This window comes from Cricetulus griseus, assembly GCF_003668045.3.
Source record: "Cricetulus griseus strain 17A/GY chromosome 1 unlocalized genomic scaffold, alternate assembly CriGri-PICRH-1.0 chr1_1, whole genome shotgun sequence".
NCBI classification, from domain to species: domain Eukaryota; kingdom Metazoa; phylum Chordata; class Mammalia; order Rodentia; family Cricetidae; genus Cricetulus; species Cricetulus griseus.
The window spans coordinates 85,030,151-85,042,583 of record NW_023276807.1 but is presented as its reverse complement, the minus strand read 5'-3'; the positions used below and the strand labels follow the sequence as shown (position 1 = coordinate 85,042,583).

At 39.2% G+C, this 12,433-nt stretch overlaps 1 protein-coding gene across 5 annotated transcripts in view; it reads left to right on the top strand.

Moving 5' to 3' along the window:
• The first annotated feature begins 32 nt into the window (after window positions 1–32).
• The window catches only part of Wdpcp (WD repeat containing planar cell polarity effector), a 269,428-nt gene continuing 257,027 nt past the window's right edge, over window positions 33–12,433 (top strand). For 2 of the 5 annotated variants that reach the window (XM_027388053.2, XM_035452090.1), the window contains exons 1-2: window positions 43–435; window positions 2,299–2,372. The gene's annotated coding sequence lies outside the window, so the exon portion shown is untranslated. Of the gene's footprint in view, window positions 436–2,298; window positions 2,373–12,433 lie in introns of all 5 variants that reach the window. The other 3 variants (XM_027388055.2, XM_027388051.2, XM_027388050.2) reach the window with 3 other exon arrangements.

The window sequence follows — 12,433 nt, the reverse complement described above, 5'->3', positions numbered from 1 at the left end:
TCCCGAAAGGCCCTTCTTTCTCTTCGCTTCGCGGACTGCAAAGTAGTCCCTGCGTATGAGCGTCTGGGATTGGAGGACGTCCGTAAGCGGAGGGTTTGTGCTGAGGTTGAAACGCCTGACTGATGGCGCTCAGCAATTGGCGGGAGGGGAGGCGTTAACTCGAGGGAGGAGAAACGACCCCTGAGCGACAGCACCCGCTGCTCCACCGAGACTCTATCCTCCCCCAAGGCTAAACAAGGGAGATTGAGACCTTACGTTGCGTAAAGCCCGTTCGACCCGGAAACAAACCTTTTAAAACCCACTCTCTCAGGGGCGGGAGGAATCGATGCGTCCGGAAGAACGGACAGCTTCACCGTTGCTAGGCGACAAGGCAGGCGCACCTGGACTCTCTCAGGACCAGGACCCAGTGGAGCTGCGTCCCTAAGCCGGAGGCAGGTGAGCTCTGCCCCGAGAGTTTTTCTCTTCATCTTGGGTCCAGAACAGGGCGCGGCGCTTTCGCATGTTGCCGGAACCTGGGTCGGACCTAGCGGGCGGGTGTGGGCGACCTCCCGGGTTCCTTGTTGGTGTCAGGAGCTTGTGGTTGCCACCCACCGTGTTCCGGAGAGAGGAGTGTCCTGCTCTTTGAGCCAGTGCGGCTTTTCCAAAGTCAAGTCAGAAAAATTCGTTTGTGCAGTGAGCCTCTTCCTTGCAGGAGCTTGTGGCACATAGATCTAACTTTCTCTGCCTTCCGCAAACTTTGACACTTTTGACTCGTTCTCCTTTTGGAAACCGGTTTGCTTTAAAACATCTTGATAAAGTTATGCCAAACTCCTGTTTCCAAGGGGGGTTGGGAGACACTGGTTGTTTCAGGCAGAATGTTAGCGGCTAAAACAGCTGAAGAGGCTTTCGTTTAAAATGAGTTTTACTAAGGAAAGTGCTGTATTCTTCGTTTGTTTTGTGTGGATATTAGAAAAGACGTGGTGCTTTGGAACAGACCAATGGATATGCTATTGGTCTAACTTCAGGGTTTTCTGTTACTAGTAAATGAATGCTGAGAGGCTTCAGTTTTGTTTATGGAAGATTTACTATTTGGAGAAAGAAATTATAATGCCTTAGGGTCCGTCTTAGTTATGGTTTCCATTTCTGTGATGAAACACCGTGACCAAAAGCGAGTGGGGGAGGAAAAGATTATTTGGCTTACACTTCCACATTACAGTCCATCACTGAAGGAAGTCAGGGCAGGAACTCAAATAGGACAGGAATCTGGGGGCAGGAGCTGATGCAGAGGCCATGAAGGGGTGCTGCTTACTGGCTTGCTCCGCATGGCTTGCTCAGTCTGCTTTCTTATAGAACCCAGGACCACCTGCCCAGGGATGGCCCCACCCACAGTGGATTGGGGGCCCTCCCCAAAAATCGCTAACTAAGAAAATGCCCTACAGGCTTTCCTATAGCGCGATCTTGTGGAGGTATTTTCTCAATTGAGTTTCCCATCTCTCTAATGATTCTAGCTTGTGTCAAGTGGACATAAATTAGCCAACACACTGATTGATGTGGCTGGTGCCATTCCTGGACTATAGGCCTAGGTTGTGCATGAAAGGTATCTGAGTAAACCAGCAAGCATTGTTCTTCTATGGCCTTTGCTTCAGTTTCTGCCTTGGCTTCCATTAATGATAGACTTTGATGTGGAAGTGTAAGTTGAAGTAAAGCCTTTTCCTCCCACAAGTTGCTTTTGCTCAGTATTTTATCATAGTATTTGGTGGAAGGAAGTTATCACCCAGAGCAGAAGCACCAAAAAAATTTCCTCCAAACCTTATGTTATCCAGTCATCTTTAAAAAAATATTTCTTATTTTTTGGATTATATTTATGGATTCTTCAAGGAATCGATTCTTTCACCATTGGGTTTCCTGTGGCATGCGTGACTTATGAAATGCAGACTGACCAGCAATGAACCTTGCAACACGAAGAAGAAAAGCCCAATTTTTACCTCAAACATTGCCTTTTATCCTGAAAGAATCCATGTTTACAATCCTAATGTGTTTATTTATAAAACTGTTCAGGTTCAGATTGTACCAGTAATGGAGGTTGGAGAAAGAGGAGCCTACTGATGCATTCGTATATATTTTTAAATAGGTGCTTCTGGATTGTGGTGGTTTGAAGGAGCATGGCCCCCATAGGCTCTTATGTTTGAATCATGGTCCCCAGTTGGTAGAACTAATTGGGAAGGATTGGGGGTGGATGGGCTTGTTAAAGTTGTGTCACAGGGGAGGGATTTAAAAGCCTCCAGCCATCCTCAGTGCACTCTCTGCCTCCTGTTTGAGGTCTGAGATGTGAGCTCTCAGCTGTTCTGCTGTGATGCCTTCACTCTGCTCGTGGACCCTGACCCTCTGGAACTGTAAGCCAAATTAAATACTTTTCTTTATTCATATATGATTTTTATGACTCATAATAACTTTGTCTATGTTGGTGTCGCTATAACACAATGAATGGGTTAAGCAGCAAATGTTTTTTTTTTTTTTCTCATAATTTTTGTGGCCTGGAAAGTGCAAGATCACAGTATCAGCAAATTTGGTTATTTGTTCACAGATAAATGGATTTTCTTTACCTTTTTCATATGTAAATCTTTATGGAAGAAGCATCCAGTCCATGACACTGTGTTTTATCTTGAGATACTTTGTATGAATTGTCTCTTTTCTAAGTTCTTAGTATTAAACATTCTTTGTAAATTAAACTTTCATTCCTGTTGGAGGAGAAAAAGTGTTCCTGGAATTGGCTCCCATGATAGGCCCTAATTAAAAAGACTGAAACTGAGGCACTTATGCAGAATTTCATAATCTAACTGAAACTTCAAGGAAGCCAATAAATTACCCATTGGAAATTTTTTTTTTCTGAAAAGAGATTTTTATTTTACCTCAGAGTGGATTATGAAGTAGACCCATTTAACTTCTGTCATCCTTCCTAAACAAATAATAAACACCAAAAAAAATTTCCTCCAAACCTTATGTTATCCAGTCAGCTTTAAAAAAATATTTCTTTTATTTTTTGGATTATAATAATACCACTTCCCTCTTTTCTTTCTTCCCTTCAAACCCTCCCATATACCCCTCTTGCTTGCTCTTATTTTCTCTTCTGTTTCCTTGTTCTTTCCTTGGAAAACCTAGTATTTTTATCTTTGCTCAGTGGGAAATCTCATTCCATTTTGTAGGATAGATTCTGCCCAGACTCTTGAATTACAAGTAAAACCCAATTTAACCGGTAACTAAATTGCTGTGATTTTGGCTGGCACCTTTACCCTTCACACCAGTGTGTTAGGTGTTCATATCACACAGCTCTTTTCTCTCCGTTGCTTCCGCTCCTTGCATGAGCTCAGGCTTCTTAATAGCCAACTTCAAGTTCTTTTCACAGTTTTCCATTTCAGATTCTTTTTTGCCTTAAGTCTTTTTCTTATGTTTTCCTCATGTGTGTGTGGTGTGTATGCATGTTTGCATATGTGTGAGTGCATGTGTGTCTGCAAACACTTATGTGTGTTTAATGTGGTTAGATGCCCAAGGTTGACTTTAGGAGTCTTCTTTGATCTCTCTCCACCTTACTCATTTCAGCAGGTTCTCCCAATGAACCTTCGCTCACCTACGCAGCTAGCCTAGATAGCCAGCTTGCTTCTGGAATCTCCTGTGGCTGCCTTTTACTTCTGGAATTCCAGGTGGGCCACCATGCCCACCTGGTGTTTATGTGGATCCAAATTCCTGTCTGTATGCGTATACAGCAAGTGCTTTAACCACTGATCCATTTTCCAGCTCTGGTATAAATGTTTTAAAACAATGAGCATGACTATATCTGGACAATATCTAGGAAAATGATAGATGAGTTTATGTTTATATATCAGTATTTTTACATAAAAATCAATTAAGAGTGATGTAAAACAAGGGTTTTTTTGCAGTGTTTTGTGTTAGTAGTTGGAAAGGGGAAGTATGGAATGATTGATCTATTATTAATAATTCATGTGACTTTTTATGACTACAAAATATATCCACATGTACAAGAGTAAATACCAGCACATTTTACCCACAAGGCATCCTAGGGCTTACAAGGTCTTTATAGTATAAAGTTATTTATTCTCATACTGATTTTATTTGTAGTATATATGGAATTTAAGCCTTTTGTTGTGTTTTGTTGTTGTTGTTTGAGACAAGATCTCAAACTAGTCCAAGTTGGACTAGCATTCGCTATGTAGTTCAGGATGGCCTTGAACTCACAGCATCCCTCTCTCCATAGCCTCCTGAGTGCTAGGCTACAGGTGTGAGGCACTGCCCCCAGCTGGAACCTTTATATAACTAGTTTGTTATAATCCAATTTCCTCTTACTGAGAGTAGTTGAGTAATAGGCAGTAAGAGAAAGAAACCCTTGCTGTTGGCCTAATTAGCTGCATTTTTACAAATCTGTACTTTGCTACTGCAGCCATGTATAACACAGGCATGATAACACAGCCACAATAGCTGTGGTAGGTAGTAGAGTGTGCATAAAGATAGGATCATTTAAAAAGGGAGGTTAAGATTTGTGAGATAAATCAGAAACTTATCATTATAAATATTTTTAAATGAAAGATTATTCAGGCCTAAATAATGATTTAGCTAAAAGAAAGTCCTTTTTTAAAACATAAGACTGATGTGATTAATCTTGGAAATTCTTTTGGTTAGATGATATGCAGAACTTTTTTTTTTTTTTTTCAAGACAGGGTTTCTCTGTGTAGCTTTGGAGCCTATCCTGGCACTTGCTCTGGAGACCAGGCTGGCCTCATACTCACAGCGATCTGCCTGCCTCTGCCTCCCAAGTGCTGGGATTAAAGGTGTGGGCCACCAATGCCCAGCTGGTATGCAAATATTTTAAAAGTAGGAAGTCTTGCCTGGCAATCCCACACACCTTTAGTCCCAGCACTAAAGTCGACAGGCAAGGTAGGTGGATCTCAGTGAGTTCGAGACCAGCCCGATCTACAAGAGCTAGTTCCAGGACAGCCTCCAAAGCCACAGTGAAACCCTGTCTCGAAAAACAAAAACAAACAAACAAACAAACAAAAAACCCCAAAACAAAACAAAAAACAAAAACCCCCCAAAAGCAGGAAGTCTTTCTAAAATGGATATGTAGAATTTTAAAAACAATTATCACATTTACTTCAGTATGTCTCAAGCACAGTTAAACCTCAAATCAAACTTAGTCAAGGAAAAAAAAATCAAGTCCTAATAATTGAATTTAAAATTATAATCACATTGAGAACTGCTTTATTACTATTTCATATATACAGACAGTTTATGTATATCCCATAGCACACTTGTACAGAGGCACATACCCATATTCTCTTACAAGGAAACATGGCATATCTGCTGTGTAGACTGTTCTGTCTTTTGTGTCCTTCCGGCTTTGATGAATCTGCTGGTGAAGCAGTTTAACTGCAGAGATTTGACCAGCATTTTCAGGAGCGCTCAAGTACAGAATGTTCTAACAGGACCAACATTTTGGTCATGTGATCTTCGTGCAATCAAGAACTGAACTGAGTGGAGTTAGTAGCTAGGTCATTCTTTTTGTTAAAAGAAAGTTTACTGCATTTGTATTTATTATATGAAGTGTGTGTGTGTGTGTGTGTGTGTGTGTGTGTGTGTGTGTGTGTGTGTATGTATGTATGTGCATTAAGTACATGTGTCACGTCATGCACATGGAGGTCAGAGGACAGTTTGTGGGAGTTGGTTTTACTCCTTCCATGATATGGGGTTCAGGGATTCAGTTTGAGTTGTCAGGCTTTGGGGAAAGTGCTTTTATCCACCAAGATGTCAGTCTCCCCACCTCCTCCCCCTCCTCCTCCTCCTCCTCCTCCTCCTCCTCCTCCTCCTCCTCCTTCTTTTTAATTTTAGGTGAATTAGGAGAAAACAATCTACCAGGACTCTTTTTGATAATTACATTTTTTTTCTGTGTCAGCTATCTAATCTCGAAATTTTTTTTCTTTTAATTGGAAGAAGGAAAAATTAATCAGTTTTTATTCTACTTAGCCATGTGACCTTGGTCTCTGTAAGCCTTAGTTTGCACTTGGTATGATAACACAGAATGACCATTAATTCTGGAAACAAAATGGAGCGTGTTCTTCCATAGATACCCACTTAAATCAAGTAATGATTTCTAAGTCCTGCTTCTAAGAGTAGAACTCTGAAAATAACTCATATATCCAGAATTAATACAGAAGACTAGCCACCTTTAATCCCAGCCCTTAGAAGACTGACAAAGTTGGAAGCCAGCTAGGGCTACATAGTGATACCCTGTCTCAAATAAATAAAAAAACAAAAAAGTATGTAGGAAATGAATGGACTGCAGAATATACATTCATATGGATAAATATTAGAAATGCAATGTTGAGTGAAAAATTGCATTATATATATGATCCTATTTTTATAAAAATAATTGTATAAATGCTGTGGTTTGGACATGGTTTGTACCACCAAAAAAGCGATGTTTGGGACTGGTTGCCAGTGAAAATGAGGTGATGAGGACTCCTTTAAGAAGTGGGGACCAGCCAAGAATGATGGTGCATGGCTTTAATCCCAGCACTCAGGAGGTAGAGGCAGGCAGATCTCTGTGAGTTTGAGGCTATCCTGGTCTACAGAGGGAGTTCCAGGACAGCCAGAGCTGTTACACAGAGAAACCCTGTCTCTAAAAAACAAAACAAACAAACAAACAAACAAACAACAACAACAACAATAAAAAGGTGGGGACCATGGTAGGTGCTTAGGTCATACGGCTATTGCCTTCAGAAGAGATTCAGTCCCATTTCTCAGGAGGAAGTCAGGTCTTTTATATTGGATTAGTCACTGTGATATTGTTGAGTTGGACAGAAGACCTACTACAATTGGCTTCTAGAGCGTGGGTTTGTGCTGTAATCCCTAAAGAGACAAACCTAAATGTTGTTATCATCCTGGATGTCCCAAAAGATCAAAATCCATAGGCTCTAAAATCTTGAGCATAATTCTGAAAAAGTAACAATAGTATTCACTCTAAGACTTTTGCATTTTTAGGAGAATCGTTTAAGAAACATAAAAATACAGCAAAACCCTCATCGGCCATGTTTCACAGTGAGAGCCCACATATTTTCACAAGCATAAACTCCCAGGTAGTCTACAGACAGTCATGTGGATATGACACCGATAAGCAGAGAAGTTGCATTCATAAATGGGCCAAAAGCTAAATGTGTGAATATACAATACTGTGTGGGTAATGCTATCCAGCTTTGCAATGCAGTCATCTGAAACCTAATGAGTTTGATAAAATCATTGAGAAAACCACAACCGGCTATTGAGATGCTTCAGCGGTTAGAGACGTGTGCTGTATGGGCCTCATGACCTGAGTTTGATCCTTGTGGAAGGAGAGAACTGACTCTGAGAAGTAGTCCTCTGACTTTCATATGTGTATTGATAATTTCATACACACAGAGCTCTCTTCTTTCTTACTTAAAAAAAAAAAAAGCCCAGAATACATCCTTACTGCATCAGCAGCCACTAAAGAACCAATACCTTGGCAAATTTACCTTTCATAATGCAGACACATGAAGGAGATGTTGCTTCATTTATTTGGGAAGTTTCAGCATTCACATACATACACAAGTCTTGCACTCTTTCATGTAACCAAATTTGCAAATCATGTGTTGGATGAGTTAGAACTCAAAAAGTTTTTCAACCATTTTGTATTTGTACTATTGGAATTTATGCAAAGATGATCTACATAGTATAGCAGATGATAGAAATAGTGCTGGCATGGTAGTGGTTTGGTACATAATACGGTTGCAATAAGTGATTCCAATTCATTTATAAAGCAAATTTATTGGCCAGACATTTGGGGGATCAAGCATTGTTATTAAGAATAAAATGTAGAAGGAGCAGAGAGCGTTCATTGTTCTTCATGGAAAGTGCAGTCTTGTGGAAAGTGAAGAGAAGCAGGGTTAATCTTAATGATAAATACATCATTACGGTCTATCAACACCAGGCGGGATTTCAGACTGTAACGTAATGTCGATGTGAAGGTCTGCACATTACAGTACTGGTCAGCCACTTTTATAAGTTGACAGCTCTTAGATTTTCTTCAGTTTCTTTTATTTTAATAACTTGACTTTGATGTACATAGTAGATACTAGTTATTTAAGTCTTTTATGCTATTTGAAGAATATTTGAACTGACCTTTACTAAGGCAAACATTTTTTTTTTCAGGTAAATTGCTGTGGTGCCAATATTAACCTTTAAATACACAACCCTAAGTATAACCCCCCACCCCACAGTAGGAATTGTGGATTTCAAGATTTAGGTTTCCATGATTTCAACAAGTATGAGTTTAATTTTTTCACATTGTGACTTGGGAGAGTTGAGGCTTTAAAGATTTTCACCTTTTGAAATTGCAACAGTTGAGACTGCGGCATTTGAATTGTCTTTGGAATTATGATTTGTACTGCTTCCACACATGCCATGTGGCTGTAATTGCTAGGACATGTCACACAGATCTTACCAAACATGGCCACCTAATCTTGGATTTCCACCTCCAGAGCTATGAGCAAAAGTAAGCTCTGTATAAAGTTCCCAACCTAAGGTATTTTGTTATAGCAACACACTGGACTGTGCCTGTAGTGATTCCTCTGATTTAAGATTTTGTACACATCTTGTGAGATAGTAAGGAAGATCAGAAGAACAATTAATTAACACTTGAGAATGTTGTTTGTTGCTGGTTGAGAGGAAAAAGTTCCTGTGGTCTTCAAAATATTGTTCATCTGTTTCTTTAAGATGCATTGAGTATGAGGATTTTTTTAAAAAAATTATTTACTTTTAAAGATTTATTTTGAGTTATGTATATATATCTTCTGTGTGGGTATATGATTGTTTTGCCTGGGTCCCATGGTTGTCTCATGAGCTATCAGTTCTTAGATGAATCCTTAAGGAGGGTCCTCAGGAGTTCTTTATAGCTCACTCTCTAGCTGGGTCCTCTCTGAAGACAACAACCTTGTCCTCCGGCTTTGAGCTCTGTCTCCTCAGCTCTGGTCATAAGGCTGCCTCTGGTTTACTCCTCTGTGTCTGAAGCTTTCCTTTTACAAGACAGCTGGGTTTGACCATGACCTCTTTATTTCCTTCATTTGGAGAACAGGAATATGCTTTTTTATATGCTTCATGGTCTCCTTCATCTTGAAAGTATATAGAATTTACCAAAAAGTAATAAAAACACCTTTTAGTCCCCTCTCAACCAGATTTACTAATAGTTAACAAATCCTGTCACATTAACTTTTTCTTAGCTATTCTGACAGGTATAAGGTGGAATCTCAAAGTAGTTTTGATTTGCATTTATTTCCCTGATGGCTAAGGGTGTTGAACATTTCTTTAAGTGTTTCTCAGTATTTGAGATTCCTTTACTGAGAATTCTCTGTTTAGATCTGTCCCCCATTTTTAAGAATTGGATCATTTGGTTTTTTGATATCTAGTTTCTTGAGTTCTTTATACATCTTGGATATTAGTCCTCTATTGGATGTGGAGTTGCTAAAAATCTTTTCCCCAGTCTGTAGACTGCTGCTTTGCTTTGTTGGATTGATTGTGTCCTTGCCCTACAGAAGCTTTTCAGTTTCATGAGGTCCCATTTATTAATTGTTGGTCTTAGTGCCTGTGCTATCTTCTGTGTTCTGTTCAGAAAGTTGTCTCCTATGCTAGTGAGTTCAAGGCTCTTCCCTAGCTCCTCTTTTATCAAGTTCAGTGTATCTGGTTTTATGTTGAGGTTTTTGATTTGTTTGGACTTGAGTTTTGTTCAGGGTGATAAATATGGATCTATTTGCATTTGTCTACCTGCAGCCATCCAGTTTGTTCAGCATTATTTGCTGAACATGTTGTCTTTTTTTTCCAGTGTCTACTTCTGGCTTCTATATAAAGAATCAGATATCGATATGTGTTTGGATTTGTGTCTGTGTCTTCAGTTTGATTCCATTAATCAATGATCAATGTGTCTATTTTGTGCTTACACCATGCGTTTTTTTATTATTATTATAGCTCTGTACAACTTGAAATCAGGAATGGTGACACTTCCAGCAGTTGTTTTATTGTTCAAGGTTGTTTTAGCTATTCTGTTTTTTTTTGTTTTTCCATATAAAGTTGAGAATTATCCTTTCAAGGTCTATACAGAATTGTGTTGAAATTTTGTTGGTGATTGCATTGAATCTGTAGATTGCTTTTGGTAGGATAGCCCTTTCTACTGTGTTAATCCTACTGATCCATGAGTGTGGAAGATGTTTCCTTATTCTGATATCTTCTTCAGTTTCTTTTTTCAAAGACTTGAAGTTTTTACCATACAAACCTTTCACTTGCTTGGTTAGAGTGATTCCAAGATATTTTATATTATTTGAGGCTATTGTGAAAGGTGTTGTGTGATCTCAGCACTTGGGATCACAAGCCTTTAATCCCAGGACTCATGAGAGGTATTTCACAGGAACAGGGTCTCAGAGTTGGCATTCTTTCTCCAGCCACATTGAAGATAGGAAGCCATTGAAGTCTCAGGATTCTGTAGCCACACTGAGGAGAGCACTGAGGTTTGGTAGAGCCAGGATCACCTTTTAGTCTGAGGTAGAGTAAGAGCTAGTGGCTGCCTGCTTTGCTTTTCTGATCTTTGGGCAAGCTTTTATTTTTTATTTTTATTTTTGTTTTTTTGAGACAGTTTCTCTGTATTGCTTTGGAGCCTGTCCTGTAACTTGCTCTGTAGACTAGGCTGGCTTCGAACTCATAAATAATATATCACCACAGTGTTGTTTCTTTGATTTCCTCCTTAGTCCATTGTTATATTGTTATTTGTATATAGGAGGGCTGCTGATATTTTTAAGTTAATTTTGTATCTAGCCACTTCACTGAAAGTGTTTACCAGCTATAGGAGGCCCTGGTGGGATTTTTAGGGTCACTTATATATACTATCATATCATCTGCAAATAATTGTACTTTGACTTCTTTCTTTCCAAATTGTTTTGATCCCATTCAGTTATCTTACTCCTCTACTTAGAACTTCAAGTAATATAATGAATAGATAGCAAGAGAGTGGACAGCTTTGTTTTGCTCCTGATTTTAGTGGAATTGCTTTGAGTTTCTCTACATTTAATTTAATGTTTGTTATAGACTTGGTTGGTTTAAGGTTGGTTATATACAGCAGTAAATTGCCTTTATTGTGTTTAGATATGTCCCTGGTATCCCTAATCTCTCTAGGACTTTTATTCTTAGGGGTGTTGGATCTTTGTCAAAGACCTTTTCTGCATCTAATGAGATAATTGTGCTGTTTTTATTCTTTCAGTTTGTTATATGGTGGATTATATTTACTGTGGTTTGGGGGGCACTTCTGGAGTTGGGGGCTGGGATATAGTAATGGATGGAGAAAGCAAGGTTGGGGTATAGTCTGTGGGAACCACAGATATGGGTGGGGGAAGGGAGACTGAAGCTAGTGTCTGTTGCAACTAGGGATGAAACTGAAGGATTGGGTGGGTCTGGGGGAAGGGGGGGGTCGGGGTCTGTGGGCAGTCCACCTAGTTTTCTGGGAGGCATGGCCTCCTTTAATTATTTTATTTATTTATTTATTGGGGAGGAGGGTTGAGATAGGGTTTCTCTGTGTAGCCCAGCCTGTCGTGGAACTAGCTCTGTAGAACAGACTGGCCTTGAACTCAGAGATCTGCCTGCTTTCTGCCTCCCAAGTGCTGGTATTAAAGGTTTACACCACTTTAGGCCTTTAATTCGGTTTTATTTGATGCTTCTTGTTATTAAATTCAGATTATATATTTTTGGCAGTAAGATTTACATAAGTGGTTTTGTGGTTTTTATCAGGATTTAAAAAAATAACTTGTCATCCTTTGTTACATTAATTTCAGTTGGTTAAGGCATTGTTTATCAAATATCTTCCATATATAATATTAATTTTTCCAATAAAACAAACATAATAAGTGGGAAAATATTTCAAGGCTCATTAATACCATAGTTCTTACCAAGATTTTACCTACTCACTGGTATAAGACAAAATAAATCTTTTAACATCCATTGATGATTTTTGTTTCAGTCAGTTCTTACTGACTGAAGAACTGACTATGAGGCAATTTTCAGAGTTCATTTCTTAGACAGCATTTCATGTGTTTGTTTCCCTTTCTCCCTCCCCCTCTTTCTCTTCCTCCCTCCTTTTTCCCTCCCATTATTCACTTGTTCCTTTGCTCTTTTACTCTTTGCATTTCATCTATCAGTCTGTGTCTATCTGTGAGATCTCTGTAATTCATAGGATCTAATGGTTTCTTATTTAGTAATTTATATTAATAGATTAAGGATTGTATTTCTTCCTTTTTTTCTTGCTGGGAATTGAACTTAGGGCCTCATCTGAGCTAAGAAAGCGCTCATCACTGAACTATATTCCTAGTGCAGATTTTCTTTCTTTAAGTGAGAG